Raw genomic sequence first — 12,827 nt, forward strand, 5'->3', positions numbered from 1 at the left:
CCCAGCAGCTTGTGTTTGAACATGCCCTCCAGATGGTTCTGATGCAGACCACGCATGAGGAGGTGTTAAAGAGTTACACGGTAAGGGAGAAACGGCAAATGAAAGTTCTCAACCTTAGCCATTGCACGAGGCCTGGAGGCCACTGGGTATTCCTAAAAGACAGCACTTCTGGGTAATGAGGAATCAGCAGAGGTGCGGGCAGCGTGGGCAGCAGGGAGGAAAGGAAATGTGTAGAAGGACAGGGAGAGAGGAGAGGAAAGCTTCCAGGCAGCCTCAGCTCAGACGTGGTTGTTCTCAGGACTGGAGTCAGGGAGGCTGGTGAAGTCCTGACTCCCCAGCAGAACTGTGATTTTCAGATGAGATGTCACGCAGAGGCTTACACAAGGGAAGACAGCAGTTCTGGCCAAGGCACTGGGAGCCAGGGCCTCTGGCTCCATCCCTGTGGTAGCCCCTGAGCTCCCTGGAGAAACCACGTGCCCGGCTTCCCTGTAGCTGGGCTCCGATACAGCTGTGAACAGAGCCGTTGGTCCCGCCTTCGCCCCGAGCCAGGGGAAGCCACTAAAGCTGGTGGGTAACACGTGGGAGACTGACGGGCGGGCTGCACCGGCCCGGCGTGGGTGCCTGCAGGGGGCACCCTCACACAGGACACAGGGGGTCAGTCACCCCAGGAGGCGGGAGCTGACAAGGAGACAAGACTCCGGGGTAACCGTGGGCGCTGGGGCAGCTCTGACAATTTCTCCTGGATGGCCTCCCACAGGGAGGGCGTTTGGGGGAACACCTTCTAGTGCGTGGTTGTGTGCAGACACACACACACCGTGCAGAAAACTTGCCACGCATCTTGCTCCTCAGAGAGTTCAGTCACTCCACAAGGCGTTTTGTTGCATTTATCAGATGCGCCGCAGTTGCACGGGGTGAGACTATTTACCCGCCCATTTCTGCTCTTTCTGGAAAGCTTTTCCCCCCTGAAGATTCCTAGCAGGTGTCGCCTCCTCCTAGAAGTCTCCTCTCAGGCTGGTGGCTGCTTCCTGCCCTCTGTTCCTGCTGCATGTATTTCTGCACAGCGGCAAATTCCTGGCGGGCTTATAGCCTAGACCGCAGACCCCGAGGACAGGCTCTGCGCATTCAGCAAACGCCAGCCCCGTGCTCCTGCCTGACAGATGCTCAAGAAATTCAGGAAAGTCAGAGACAGGTGTCATATGACATCGCTTCTATGTGGAATCTTAAAAATAATGATACAAATGAATTTACTGACAAACCGGAAATAGACTCACAGACATAGAAAACAAACTATGGTTACCAAAGGGGAAAGGCGGGGAGAGATAAATTAGGAGTTTGGGATTAACGTATACACACTACTGTATATGAAACAGATAAACAACAAGGCCCTTCTGTACAGCACAGGGAACTATATTCAATAGCTTGTAATAACCTATAATGGTAAAGAATCTGGAAAAGAATATATATATATTTATATGTGTGTGTGTATGCCTAAATCACTTTGCTGTACACCTGAAACTAACACATTATAAATCAACTATAATTCAGTAAAAAAAAAATTTAAAGCAAATTAACAACAACAACAGCAACAAATCCCTATGGGACGATGGACTCAATCATCCTGGGGGCGGAGCAGCCCACCTGGGCGAGCCCAGGCGACAGTGGAGGTCAGTGCAGTTGCCTGGGCTCAAGGTGGCAGGGCAGCTGGACTCACACCTTGGGGGGCTGGGGGCAGCCTTCACATCCACAGCGAGCCCCTGCTTTCCCTCCCTCCTGCTCTAAGAGAGCAGCTGGTAAGTCAGCAAAGGCACAGAGCCCAGAGCCCAGAGCCCAGGAAGGCACAGCCTCCGTGGGTGGTGAACCTCACTGTTAGCAGCACAGGGGGAAAATGGACTGAAGTCATTCTCACCGGCCCCCAGGCTCAGAAGAGCTCATCTCTTTGGCTACAGATTTGGCGCTGACTCTGCAGTTATCTGCCCAGTTGCTTTTTCATGTGGCTAACTGAAGGTCCCTGTCATCTCCAAGGCTCTTAGAAGGGAGTCAAGGCGCAAATCAGATGCCTTCAATTAATCTAACCAGATGGGCTCTTTCCCTTTTGTCCTTCACAGCCTGTGTGAGAGAGTTCCCTCCATCGGATGCCTGACCTAAGACGAAACACTTTCTCTTTTATCCAGACATATACGAAGGGAGCTTTGCCGTGCATTTAAAAACAACTGAATGTCTACCATTGGGGTTTATTTTTGAAGCTGGTATTTTTAACATTAACTACAATGTTCTCAATAGAATCCAAGTAATTGTAAAGTTTGGATGACAGAAGACATGTGTCCTCAGGCACAGGTCACTCCTTCGCCAGGCAGGACTCAGGCAGCCAAGGACCGTTATGGACTGACCGCTTGTATTCCCCTGAATTCATATGTTGCATTTCTCTCTCTTCCTAAGTGCACACACCAACGAAAGGCCATGTGAGAAGGCAGGAGGAGGGTTCTCACAAGGCGCTAAATTGGCCAGCACCTTGATCTTGGTCTTCCCAGCGTCCAGAACTGTGAGGAGTTACACTGTTTAAGCCACCCAGGCTCCAGTAACTTGCCATGGCAGCCCGAGCTAACTGAGAAAAGTACAAAGATGGGAGAGAAAAAGAGGGTTGGAGCTAGGGCCCAGCTCTGAAACTGCCTTCCCCCAGGGCCTGTGTAGAACCAGGTTCTCCTAGCAGCTGTGGGGACTGGTAGCCATGGCAACAGTGCAGCAGCCCAGGTGATGCCTGGGCACAGACGCTCCAGCCCTTGCTGCAGGACCGCCTGCTGACCAGACTGTCACATGCCAGGCAGACCACGGCATTCAGGCCTGCACCCAATCTCAGGTGTCCCCACAGCCCCCCTCCCCACCCATTCCAGACTCTCACTTCAGAACAACCCAGAGCTGGGCTCTCCTGGGCTTTTCAAGCCAAGGAGCCAATAATGTGTGTGTTTGGGGGAAATAGAAGATTGAAGAGGTTTTAACTTTCAATTCCTGCCTCTCCTCCCCACAGTCAAACTGACTGGGGGTTGTAGGGAGGCTGATAACCTTGAACATGGATTTGAAATGTTGCTGGAGACCAACATCTGTTCCCAGGAAAAGACAGTGTCCCTCTCTGTCACCACCAAGCCAAGCCCTGCCCCTCAGCCCTCCACCCAGTCAGATCCCTACACCAGGACAAGGATGAGGGCAGGTCAGAAAGGTGTTTGCCATATTTACTTTAAAGAGAAAAAGATTATATAAGCCCAGTTAAAAAAAAAAAAAAAGGTTCTTATCCACCATAGACATTGAGTTCATGCAAAAACTGTCAGCGAGCCCCTTGTTTCAGATGCAAAACAAGGAAAGTGCCCCTGTGGCTGGCCTGACCCATCCTAAGCTCTTCAGGGGTCTAGGTTGTTGGGGTCAGGGGAGCAGACGGTGAGCCAGACTTGAGGTGCAGGGAAGGACTTTCTTGTTTTTTCCCCCCAAGGGCTTTCTCTTCCCCACTGAGAACTGAGCCAGAGGAAATTAGGTCAAATAGCAGCAAGGAAGTTGACCTCCAGGAGAGGAAAGGGAATTTCAGACAAAAAGTTGGACCTTCTAGAGCTCAGGTCACCCGCTTTGGAGGAGCTTCCGTGCTCATTTTAGGAAAGCCTGTGGTATATTTGAAGGAGCATCAGATCAGGACTCAGGAAAGTGGGCTGTAGTATTATGTTCACCAGCTCTGTGACCTTTGATTAGACACGGCACTTCCCCACCGAGGACTCAGTTTCCCCACCGAGGACATGGAGAAACATGCCCTGTTCTGCCCGTTTCACACAGCGCTCAGGATGTGATCACACAAGAGGAAAAACTGTGTGCAGGTGTTCTTTGCTGACGTGTGTTATGAAGAAAACAGACTTCAGGCCCTCCGGGTCACTCGAAGACGTGACGTTGTGAAAAGCAGACAGTAGTAAACCTGGTAGCAGGAAGTAAAGGACGCTCCCCAAAAAGGCAGCAGTGACATCATCCCAAATGCAGTCTGTCCTCCCCATTCTGCTCATGCTGGTCCCTGGTTCCAGAGTCACAACCTTGGGCACGTGCATCAGTCTCTTCACGGGAACTAATTTATCGGGCCAGGTCAGGCCAACAGCTCTCCATTCTGTAGACAGAATCCGTCAGGCTGGATTTGGGGCAGAATTGAATTGACAGGGTGAGTGTCAGCTAGGAAACCTCGTCTGACAGCCTAGGGGTATAGAAAAGCCAGAAACCTGGTAACTGAAGTCACGAATTTAAAGGTGTCTTTCTAGGCAGGGAGAATATAGCTCAAATGGTAAAAGGTAGAATGCATGCTTAGCATGCGTGAAGTCCTGGGTTCAATCCCCAGTACTCCATTAAAAAAAAAAAAATTAGTAATAAACAAATAGACCTAATGACTTCCCCCACAAAAATAAAACTTCTTTTAATTAAAAAGAAATAATAAAGGTGGCCACAGCAGGCGTAATCGTAATTGCTGTTATTTTTTGTATCTGCTGTACAAAGTTCTTTACAAATATCGCCTCTTTTAATTCTCCGAAACCCTTACAGATAACTGTCATTTTACCTAGGAGAAAACCAGAGCTCAGAGAGGCTAGGGAACTTGTCCAGAGTCACACAGGTGAGAGAGCTAGAATTCAAATCAAGAGATCTGTGTATAAGACTGAGCTCTTCACCTCCCCGCTGGCCATCCCATCCTGCAGCGGGCATCAGATTCAGCCGCAAGACTGGCTGACACACGGACTTCTGGGCCTCAGACCCAGAGGGTCTGACTCAGGAGGTCCGAGGAGAGCCTGAGAATCTGAATTTCTAACCGGACCCCGGGTGCTGCCGCTGGTCCCGGGGGTAGCGGTGGAGAACCTCACACTGTGCGGGCTGCTTCTCCCACAGCCCGGAGGCCTGGTGCCCGGGGAGGGGCGGCCACGGGAAAGCCCGCCCACCTATGCACTGGGGACTGCCGGGCCCCACCCGTCCTCAACACACTTCCCAGAAGTGACTTTTCCCCTTCAGGATCCTCACCTAAGCTAGACACAGCCAACACAGGGGCTCTTGTCTTTCTAGAAAATTGTTTGCCAGCTTTCTTGCCATTCCTTACTCAGCTGATTTCATGATCTGTTCAAAATAGTCATCAACTTTATAATCGCCAGCATCTGGAAGGATCTCTTACAGAATCTCAGAATTGGAAGGGACCTCAAGGACCCTTCCACTAAACCTTCTCTGCAGTTTCAGCGGAGTCTGCCCAGAGGACATCAGTGATCCCTGAGGCGAGGTGTGCAGACCTGGGGTTGAAGACAGTTCTACCAGCCCGGCTGAGGCGTGCTTCAGAGGCCCTATCCCGTCTTGTAGCCATGCTGGCTGCCCTCAGGCTGTTCACATCCACTCCCTCTCCCACCCACAAATGCTTGAACTTCTATCTTAGCCTCCTATTGTGAGCTAAATGTTGGTTCCCCCGAAGAGTTCTAACCCCTGCATAAAGGTCACAGACTAGAGTCAAAACCAAGCCTGCATTAAAAATGGCAGAGTACTCCAGAGACTAGCTTTTCCTCTTTTGCGGTTTTCTGAAGTACCAGCTGACATCAAGTAACATAATTTTGCCATAAAGAGGACAAGAAACACCTTTCATCTTTTTACACGATCTTCATAAACACACACACTTACACACGCATACATATTCATGGAGGACTTGACATCTGATCTAGGGTCTCCCTTGTCACTCCTATCCCGCCACCAGAGAAGCCCAGTGTCATGGGGGCAGGCCGTCCAACCCCTGGTTCCCATCTCTGTCTCATCACCGTTCACCTCCACCCCACCTTAGCCCTTCCCTATGTCCCCACCTACACCTTGTCTCACTTGGAACTCGTCCACAAAAGACACATGACACCTCCTAGCTGTTAAATGCCATGCGATTGACCTTTCATCCTGACCTCCATCCTTCTTAAACTTTCACTTTCCTACATGCACCTTACCTACTCTTGGACCTTATCAAAATCTGCCTGTCCACTCTACTCCTTCAATCTCCTCACCTCCCACCTATCAGCCTGTCTTCACATCCTCTCCTCTGCAGGGTTGATCCCAGGAACCATCACAAAATTTCTCGTACAACTTCTAATTCCTTTATCTCGCTGACACGATTTTTGCACTCACCTGGCAAAACCTCAGCTCTGGATGATTTCAGACCATCTAATTTCTCCCATCTCATTCTCAGACTTCAGAACATGGCAAGAAACTGTCATACTCATGTGCAGATTGGAGTCATCGCAAATGAAGCCAAGGTCTCCAAATTCATAAGGGCCTCAAGGCAATCTGGCCAGCCATTTGCAGGTCCCTAGTCAGCAGCTGAGTCTCAAGCCACAGCTCTCTTACACTCAAGACGTTGGTGCAAATGACAAGGTCATCCCTGCTTTCGGGCTACGCAGGACTTAGGGCTGGGAGCACTTTGGAAGAATGTCTTTGCAAAAATCAAAACTACACACTTGCAAATTATGGTTACCAAAAGGGAAAGGAGTAGGGGAGGGATCAATTATTAGTTTGGGATTAGCAGATACAAACTACTATATATAAAATAGATGAACAAAAAGGGCCTACTGTATAGCACAGGGAACTACATTCAATATCTTATAATAACCAATAATGGGAAAGAATCTGAAAAGAATATATATGCACATATATATGTATAACTGAATCACTTTGCTGTATACCTGAAACTAACACGACATTTTAAATCAACTATACTTCAATTTAAAAAAATTTTTTTAAATATTACTATGATAGGAAAAAACTACACACCTGCACTTACTCTGCCTTTCTTGTTCCCTTCAATAGCTGCTCTAGAACTTTCCTCTGGCCATGATTTCCATTGGCCAACTTTGCCCTGATAGAGAAAGTAGAGACAATCAAAGGGGGAGCTCCATAGTTTTTCTGATCCTCGTTCTTCTCCAAAGAAGTGTTTCTCCTGCTCATCAAGACAAAACCATCACCTTGTGTTGGATTCCACGCCCTCCTTCCTTCTCCTTTAATCATCCTTTTATTCCTTTCTCTTTCTAGCCCCATCTTTTCACCAGGATTTAAATATATTCAACCCTCACTTATTAAAACAAGGAAACTGTCTCCTAGTCTTATATTCAACCTAGCCACTGCCCTAGCGTTCTTCTTTCCTTCAGCCAATACCATGAAATTAGCAGCGTAAATCTTTTCAGATAAGAGTGGAATAGTACAATGTTCACCTATGTACTGTACTCCCCCAGGTTCAGGATTTTGCCTTATTTCCAGTCAGGTTTCTGGACATCCCACTCCATCTATCACCCCTGATATCCGGGTTTCTCCCTCAGCATCCCCGGTGGAATTACTTAAAATATTTGCATTGACCTCATGGCCAAGTGTAGCCAACACTTTTCAGTTTGCAGCTCCCTACTGACCACTCTGCCCTTTGGTTTTTCTCTCCTTCCTTGTTTACATGTCTTGTTTTCCCCGGGTTTTTCTGCGACTGCCCAGTTTCCACTGTGGCTCCACTTAGCTCTGCTTATTCCTTAAATATTCCATTGGATCCTATCTCTGGCTTTTCCTTTCTCACTCTTCACTTGAGCCTGTCCTGATCCACACGCTCAAGTTGTGTAAAACACCTCTGTCCCATGTTTCTAGAGCCCCTATCCCACTGGATTGCACTTGCCTGGCTAGTTATTGGCATTCCCTAATAAACTATGAATTCTTTAAAGTCAGGGACCCTGTTTTTGTTGATATACTTCCAGAACCCAGCATAGTTTCAAGCTCAAAGTATGGTCCCCAAAATCTGTGTTGAACGAACGTTCTCCAGCCCTTGCACGCCGTTGTCAGGAGAACAGAACCATTACCACCAGCAAAATCGCTCCGCCGGTGCTTGTTTATGGGGGCCTCCAGCTTGGATCTGAGGAGGAGCAAACAGAAACAACTCTTTCTTGTCCCTGCTAATTGGGGCATGAATAGGGAAAATTTCAGAGAGATCCCAAGCCTCATTTAAGCCCAGAATTTCAAAGCCTCCGAAAATAGTCACAGCCATTCATCTCAGAAGTAGGGATTTGTGATCCAGACACTTCCCCTGTCCCCATTCACCAAGTCACAGAGGCCAGGGAGCCAGGCTAAAACCCGCAGATGGGGAGGAAGATGAAGCGGTTCCCCGGGAAACGGAATGGCATTGTTACATCATGGTGTGAACTTTGGACTAGAACTCCCTTTGAGCCCAGTTGACCTGGTCTCAGGTTGGCTGGTCTCTGTAGGGTCAGGGGGTGTGGATCACCGTTCCACTGACCTGTTAAATTGCTTATTTTTTTTGCAGATCTGCTATGAGGTCCAGACCATGTTGTCTGCAAGCTAATGATGGGGTCCCTGATTGTCCTGGGGGACATAAACCTGGAGCCAAGTGGGAAGTTACTGAGCCACAGCACATAGTGAAAATAACTGCAGCTTACTGAGTACCTGCTACGTGCCTGGCATTGAACCAGGCTCCCTGCGTATATTCAGTCCTCCGACTACCCAGCAAAGCCACTGCTCCTAATAGCAGTGGCGTCGACAAAACACGAACCATTCTCATCCCCTAATGCAGCTGGCGTGCCAGGCTTTGAAAGCGCTCTCATTGGCACCTTCTTGTTGGGGTTTTACAAAATGCCACGATCTAAGCACAGGATCTCGTTCTTGTTTTGTAAAGAGGAAACTGAGCCCTAGGCAGCATCTTGTCTGGGCGCACACAGATCATGGAGTTGGATTTGGACCTCCCTGCACTGCCTGCCTCCTAAGTTTGGGCTGTCTTTGCACCGCAGCTGACCAGAGGGTGTTCGTCCCCCACAGCCATGTGGCTGCGTGGCCAGATCCTGTCCCACATGGAGGAAGGAGCCTGAGATGATCTCATGGCTGCTCTGGACAAGCTTGGTAAGACAGAAACTCTCTGAGCTTCTGTTTCTTCATCTGTAAACCGAGGTTGGTAAGACCTGCCCCTGCCCGGCTACTCTGTAGAGTTTTCTGAGAATCAGATGAGATGAGGTCGGGGAAGGCATTTTGAAAAGCACAACATGGACACCAGGGCCCAGGAGTTATTATTAGGGACACAGAGTTCCAATAAAAATCGAATTCCTTTGCTTATAAAGATTTTAAGGTGACCTTTAAACAAGGAGCCAGCTGTGTTCTTAGTTCACAGTAGTTTAGAACATTTTCATTTGGAGGTTTTGAAAGCACATGAATCCAGAAAAATTTGCAGGCACGGTTCCCAGAAAGAGCCAGAGAGGAGAAATCATAGCTCCCATGGGGTGTCGGGTTGGGAGTCAGGAAGCTGGCCCTGATCTCCTCTGCCTGACACCAGCTTCTCAGCCCCGGATCCAGGAAACCCTTGCCACTCCCAGGGCCCTTTCCCACAATGACTTGCCTCTTCCTCCTGCGGGGGCAGGGCTTTTCTCTGGTCCCTCGATCTTGAACTGGGCATGGGGAGGAAGACGGAGGGTCTGTGTGACGAGTGTTTTGCCTACACGGAAGATGGGAGGAGGTGTGGGAGAGGGAAGAGAGGGGACACTCCTTTGATGATCTTCTGCCGTATCAGGCTGGGGACTTCCTACATATTTTATATCATGTGTTATACATGAGGGTCCTACAGTTAGAGCAGGCAGAGAGCTAGATATGAGCAGAGAAAGAGGGGAGCAGGCTAAATAGCAGGAAACCATGCATCCTGTGAAAAATGGGGGTCCTTGGGCAGACAGAGAAAAGCAAGAACCTCTGGACTGATAAGAAACCACCCATTTTGGGTCTACAGGTGTCCTGGAGGCTGACAAAGAAACCTGGAGAAAGGTAGGCATCTTCTGCATCAGCAAGTAACCCCTTGCTCATTATGCCCTTATTACAATAAAATTAGCCTTGCAGATTAGAAATACCCATCATGCACTGACACCGTGATACTTCTGATCCAGATTAAAGAAGAATAAAAATCCCTCTTCCCCTGGGGAAGGTGGAGCTGGGGTGAAAATCAGGAAATACAACCCCAAGCTTCTCCCTCCCCCATGAATATCCCACTCATTCACTTTTACACCCATAAAACCAGCCTGACAAAGAAACTCAGCACAGCTACTCACCTGAGTTGGCCCGCTCTCCTTTTGAGAGTTTTCTATCACCGCTACATTCTTACTTCACTATGTTGACCTCTGTATCTCGTCTCTGAATTCTTTCAGCAACAGGACAAGAACCTACTTTCTGGTAACACTACCAGGGAGATATGCTTATTTCCATTCTAGGAATGTGGAGACAGAGGGCTGGGTGTAATTTGAAAACAATTCCACTGCTCTGAAGTGCGGGAGCTGGATTGAGGACACAAGTCTAGTTGATGCCACAGTCACAGCTACTGCTTTCTCCGGAGGCTCCCTCTGCACGTTCATCTGAAGGATGGGCAAACCCAGCATTGCACATGCGTGGTGTGTGGCCCCCCCTTCTCCTGGTAATACTCTGAACGTGAAGGTGGGCTTACCTCTTCAGTTTTCTCTCCTGTCTTACCTGTTGGGAACATTCAGCACAGCCACATAATCCCCAAACACAGTAAACGTGCCTCCTGACCTTTGTGTATAAGGCTCCCTCAGCCTGGAAGTCCCATCCAGCCTCCTTCCCAGTGTTGTGCATTCCACCCCATACCCACGTCCCAGAGACCTGGAAACTCTCTATGGTTAAAAGATAAACTGAAACATACAAACTTTTTTGAGTTTACTTGAACATTTGTTGACTTGAATTGGGCAGCACCAAACCAGAAGTGGTTACGAGTGCTCCAAAAGACAGGAAGTGGGGAGAGACTTTTTTAGAGAAAAGGCAGAAACAGAGCAAGCACATTATTGATTGGCTACAGTTTGAAGCCCAGTTTCATAACCTTGAGGCCTTTACAAGTTCAGATTTTGGTTTTCTTGTGTAGGTGACCACAACATCAGAGTCATCTCTGTCTAATGGCCTCCTGGGTTAATTAACACAACTCATCTTTTAAGATGCAGCTCAAGGGTTGCTACATCCCTGTTACCTTTCCGTATCCCAACCAACCACTCAGAGGTAGAATTCACTGATTCTTCCCCCTTTAAGCTTCCCTGTGACCTGTATACATTTCCACCATAGTATGAATAATACTTTATTCTTTCTTTTACAGGTCTATCTTCCCCAGCAGATTACAAACCCTTTAGAACAGAGACCATGTATTGTTTATTTTGGAGTTTTCACAACTTTTCACAGTGCCTGGAACTTCATAAGTGCTGTTATAATTTACAAATACATTTTAGTGCTAATACATTTTCACTGTAAAAATTCTAAGCAGTAAAGATAATGGGAAAGTCTCCTTGACCCTAATTCAATCTCCTACCCTTCCCAGAGTAATCAATTTATTAATGCATCCTTCAGGCCTTCCTCTATGCCCTTACATACTTACACACATGGAGAAATATACAGTTTTGAGGAGGTAAATAAAAATAGGATTGTACTAGCAATTATTTTACAACATGCTTTTTTTCATTTAAAAATATCTTTCAGGTATCTCAACAAATGAGTATGCATAAATCAGCCCATTCTATGTTAACTGCCAGTATTCTACAGTATGAATGTGCCATAGGTGTTTTAGCTAGTTCTCTATTAATGGACATTTAAGTGTTTTCCAATATTAAACTATTATCAGTAATACTGCAGTGAATATCCCAAGACACACTTCTCAGAATGCATGGTTGAGTATTTCTCTATGTCAGTGGCTCTTAGCCAAACTGTATTGGGCTCACCTGGAGGCTGGATTCACTGGCCCCAGAGATGCCCACTTGCAGAAAGCAGAACGAGGATTTTCTTTAGGTAGGAGAGTGCCCCTGACGTATCCGTAAATGAATGCAGTGGAGATCTGCTGAGGAAACGTACAGAGGGGGTGGGAAATGAGAAAGAGGTGAGAGAATCTCTTTAGCCTCTGGTCACCATGGCAACAATGGCATCTTAAAAGAAGCACAGCTGATCAGCGTAAGTCAGCAGGTGCTTTGTTTCTTTTGGTTTTGGGTTTTTTTGTTTGTTTGTTTTTTTAACCTCTGGAATAAATGAATGCAAGAGTGAGTCTGCACCTCAGCTCAACACCTAGGCATAGCATCTTAGAGACAAATGTGAATCTGAGCTTGGAAGCCCCTAATTTAGTCACCCTGACTCATAACGTGCTTTGAAAATAGTTGAACATGTTGGTGCGAACTGAAAGAGCCCATGCAGGGAGTGACTATGGGGGGTGGGATTGGCCTTTCCAGAAGAACCAGTGGGGCTCACCCACCAGCAAGGAGAGTGGGTGGTCTTCACGGTGATGTACAAGGATGCAGCAGCTGCGAGGGGCCTGCAGTAGGCTGAACAATCACCCCCCTAAACATGTCCACGTCCTAATCCTTGGAATTTGAGTATGCTACCTTGGCAAAAGGCATTTAACAGGTGTGAGTTGAGAATCTTAAAATAGGAGAAATGATCACTGATCATCCTGTTAGCCCAGTATAATCATATAATCACCTTTTAAGGGAAAGGAGGATTAGAGTCAGAGAAGATGGTATGAAAATAGACATAGAGGAAAATACAGAAATATGGCCACAGAAGCAGGGACCGTGAGCCCAGGAATGCAAGCCACCTCTGGAGGCTGGAAAAGGCAAGAAAACAACTTCTTTCCTAGACTCTCCAGAAGGAACGCAGCCCTATCAACACCTTGATTTTAAGAGTTCCAGCTTCCAGAACTGAAAGAGAAAACATGTAAGATGATTAAAGCCACTACATTTGTTACAGCAGCATTGGGAAACTTACAAAGAATTGACCAGTCATGGCACCAGCCGGTATCACAAAGCAAA

The 12,827-nt window shown here is 47.7% G+C and overlaps 4 long non-coding RNA genes across 4 annotated transcripts; 2 read left to right on the plus strand and 2 right to left on the minus strand.

Moving 5' to 3' along the window:
- Positions 1–455: 455 nt before the first annotated feature.
- Positions 456–1,473, plus strand: LOC140698935 (uncharacterized). Its single transcript, XR_012076946.1, has 2 exons — positions 456–567; positions 953–1,473. It is a non-coding gene; the product is annotated as an uncharacterized lncRNA (long non-coding RNA).
- A 2,212-nt stretch (positions 1,474–3,685) lies between these two features.
- Positions 3,686–5,362, minus strand: LOC140698932 (uncharacterized). The gene is made up of 2 exons (XR_012076943.1): positions 5,023–5,362; positions 3,686–4,150 (listed from the first exon to the last, which is right to left on the minus strand). It is a non-coding gene; the product is annotated as an uncharacterized lncRNA (long non-coding RNA).
- Positions 5,363–7,694: 2,332 nt separating this feature from the next.
- Positions 7,695–8,152, minus strand: LOC140698934 (uncharacterized). Its single transcript, XR_012076945.1, has 2 exons — positions 8,089–8,152; positions 7,695–7,903 (listed from the first exon to the last, which is right to left on the minus strand). It is a non-coding gene; the product is annotated as an uncharacterized lncRNA (long non-coding RNA).
- A 95-nt stretch (positions 8,153–8,247) lies between these two features.
- LOC140698933 (uncharacterized) lies at positions 8,248–11,318 on the plus strand. Its single transcript, XR_012076944.1, has 3 exons — positions 8,248–8,901; positions 9,773–9,807; positions 10,248–11,318. It is a non-coding gene; the product is annotated as an uncharacterized lncRNA (long non-coding RNA).
- The last annotated feature ends 1,509 nt before the right edge of the window (positions 11,319–12,827 follow it).

The sequence above is a fragment of the Vicugna pacos genome, chromosome 10, assembly GCF_048564905.1.
Source record: "Vicugna pacos chromosome 10, VicPac4, whole genome shotgun sequence".
NCBI lineage: Eukaryota > Metazoa > Chordata > Mammalia > Artiodactyla > Camelidae > Vicugna > Vicugna pacos.